Source organism: Camelus dromedarius, chromosome 2, assembly GCF_036321535.1.
Source record: "Camelus dromedarius isolate mCamDro1 chromosome 2, mCamDro1.pat, whole genome shotgun sequence".
Classification (NCBI taxonomy): Eukaryota; Metazoa; Chordata; class Mammalia; order Artiodactyla; family Camelidae; genus Camelus; species Camelus dromedarius.
In genome coordinates this window covers 111,919,002-111,922,592 of record NC_087437.1, presented here as the reverse complement: position 1 = coordinate 111,922,592, position 3,591 = coordinate 111,919,002, and the positions used below count along the sequence as shown (strand labels likewise).

Here is a 3,591-nt window from a genome sequence, read left to right as displayed (position 1 = left end):
TTTTAAAAGCTAGGAAACCCAACAGAAAAATGTGCAAAGTTAGGGACAGTCATGTCATTTCACATAGAAGATATCCATCAAATAGGTATGAAGAAAAGGTTAACCAAGACAATAGTTCCATACTAACATACACCCACCAGAAGGACTAAAATGAATAAGACACTACCAAGTGTGGACAAAGACAAAGACAAACTGGAACCTTTGTATGTTCCTAGTAGGAGTGTAAAATGGTTGAACCATTTTGGAAAACTGGCCATATGTACTAAAACTGAAACATATATGGACTCTATGACCCAGCAATTCTGCCCCTAGGCATGTATTCAACAGAAATGTATACATATATTTACCAAAAGACACTCATAAGAATGTTCATGATCTCATGTTTGTACTAGTCAAAAACTGGATATAACCCAAATGTGCATCAGTAAGAGAATGGATAAATAAATTGTGTTATATTCACACAATGGAATAACGTACAGCAGTCAGTGAGAATGAGTCATCTCTAGTTATTCAAATGAATGGATATTGTAACCATTATGCAGATTACAAGAAGCGAATAAAATACAAAAACAATGTTTCCAGCTCTCTTCCTCGGCGCTACCTACGGAGGCGGCAGCCATCTCCTAGTCGGCATCATGGCCACCCTCAGACCCCTCGTGAAGCCCAGGATCGTCAAAAAGAGGACCAAGAAGTTCATCCGGCACCAGTCAGACCCATACGTCAAAATTAAGCGGAACTGGTGGAAACCCAGAGGCGTTGACAACAGGTTGCGCAGGAGGTTCAACGGCCAGGGCTACGGGAGCAACAAGAAAACAAAGCACATGCTGCCCAGCGGCTTCCGCAAGTTCCTGGTCCACAACGTCGAGGAGCTCGAAGTGCTGCTGACGTGCAACAAATCTTACTGTGCTGAGATTGCTCACGTCTCCTCCAAGACCCGCAAAGCCGTTGTGGAGAGAGCAGCCCAGCTGGCCATCGGAGTCACCAGTCCCAACGCAGGCTGCGCAGCGAAATTAACGAATAGACAGCTCCTGCACATTGTATTTGTGTTAATAAAACCATGAAACTAAAAAACAAACAAACCAATGATTCCGTATACATAAAGTCCAAAAACTGGTAAAAATCAATCTAGGGTGTTAAAATTCAGAACAGTGGTTACCTAGGACGAGGGGGAAAGGGACTTCTGAGGTGCTGATAATGTTTTTTCTTCCTTGATCTGAGTCCTGGTACAAAAGCATATTCATTTTGTGAGAATTCATGGAGCTTATACACAATTAAGATATGAAAACTCTGTTGCAAGAATGTCTTACTTCAGTAAAAATTTGCTTAGTCTAACAAATGACGCACAAGAGTTCTAGTGGAAATATCTCAAACTCTATTAAAAGACATTGAAGAATATTCAGATAATGGAAGTATATGCCATGTTCACAGATATTACCATTTGAATTCTCTCCAAATTTAACTCTAAATTTGCCTGTGGCAACTAACTAAAGATTTGCCTAAAGATTAAAAAAGCTTTAGGGGGTTTTCTGGGAGACAGAAAAAGCTAGATCTAAAATTTTCAGAGGAGCATGGGTCTAGGGTAACCAGTACACTCCTGGAGAAGAGAAATAAAGTGATAGAGAACTTACTGGGCTTTAAATTAATTTAGGCAATTTGATATTGACACAGGGATAGACAAATTTGCCAGGAGAATGGTATAGAAAGCAGAGACAATCTCACAGACATAGACAGAAATATTATGTTTGCATACCAATAAATGGAACTGGGAAAACGAGTTATTCGTATAAAAATAGATGCCTAAGTCATATCATGCTGAAAGTTAGTTATAGATAGATTAAAAACTCAAATGTGAAAAGCAAAACTTTAAAATGTTCAGGAGAAAATATGAAGACATATCTTTAAAACTTCAGATTAGGGATGGACTCTGGGGCTGGCCCCCTGGCTTCCAATCCCAGCTCTAGGATTCACTAGTTATAAGAACCTGGACAAGTTACTCCCTGTTCTTTATTTCCACATTGGAAAAATAAGGATAATACTAGCACCTATCATAGAGAGTTGTTGAGAGGATTACATGAGTAGTATACAGAAAGTGTTTAAAACACTGCCTGGCACTTACTAAGGGCTATTGGGTTTTTGTTACTGTTATTATGACTAGTTGTGTAGAAGTAGCTACACCTAGTTACAAGGGACAGGCAGGCATTCTCAACTTGGCAGATCTATGCCTAACAAAGTTCAGAAATTTTAGTAACTAAAGGAAAAGAATATTCAATAGTGGAAGGAAGCAAAGAAGAAGAAAAAGCAACAGAAAAACATAATAGAGGACAGATTAAGAGTTCAGGATCCACTCCTATCAAAAAGCAAACATAGGTAAATGAGTTGAATTACTCTATTAATCATTTTATCTGTGTGCATCCCCCCCCTACTTACCTTCAAGCTGCCCCCACCAAGAATCGGCTCCACGGGGTGTACTTTGTCTTCTCGCTGCTCTACCTCCACATTCTGAAATGCGCCGTGCATCGTGCATCGTGGATGCCCAATAGAAATTCTTTGATCAAGGGAACAGAATCTCCAAACTTGATGGCGCAAACATGGGTGGTTTGATGTGCTCTTTGTCTATTCAGAAGCACATTTTCTGGTAAAATGCCACAGAGATCAGACACAGAGCAAAACAGAGTCTTCTTGGAGGTCCAGTAGACTTTGCAGTAAATCTTTTACGCTCATCTGTTACAACAAGTATTTATGACTTCCCGGAGTTTTTAAAATAGTTCTTTAATTTCACAGTCTTTTTACTACATGTTCCTAAAACGTAGAAAAGCTGCAATGTACAGAATTATGATTCACCTGCCCAAACAAATAACATTATGCAGCTACAACATTTTGTGGTTTTGCCATAAAGGTGTGTTCTTTTCCTGCAGTAATTTTACTACACCATTCTTTTTATTAGAAGATTTATTACTGTCATTCTCATTTTATCAGCCAGTAGAACACATTTGCAGCATTTCCTGTTTTTGCAAGTGATATTTAAAATACTGCAAAATTGATTTTTTAAAAAATTCTGTGAACCATGACCCTACATTTCATTTCTAACTGACCAAGTAGCAGCATTGCTTTGCCACCTAAAGCCAGTAGGATTCCATGAGTTCATAAAAACATTAGTTTGGGCAAGCCACACAAATGGTACTTCTATGATCTGAAATATCCAGGGTTTACTATTCCCCACTCCCACCCCAATAAACTTAAAGGATTTAAAATAGACACCCCGATGACCATTTGAGGGCTACATATTAGGAGAAATCAGTTAGAATCAGGACGAGGTTGACTAACAAGTGCAGTTGGTCTGTCTTTCCATCCTCTTGACTAGTTGGACCCCCCTCCTCCTCTCAAGACAAGAAGCTAATTTTTGTTTTTGGTTTCATCCTATCAATGTCTGGCTTATAACAAAAGTAATCTTATTGCTTCACAGATAGTGTTTCTAACAGACATTAACTTTTCGTCAATCGTTTGGAACTTCGGTAGAAATGAGATAAAGCGAATATGAGAACCCCCTCTAACATAACAGAGTTCATTAAGGTAAGTTTTGCTGGTAAACAT

General features: G+C 38.9%; 1 pseudogene; it reads left to right on the top strand.

Moving 5' to 3' along the window:
- The first annotated feature begins 540 nt into the window (after positions 1–540).
- Positions 541–1,021, top strand: LOC116154935 (large ribosomal subunit protein eL32-like; annotated as a pseudogene).
- Positions 1,022–3,591: the final 2,570 nt, after the last annotated feature.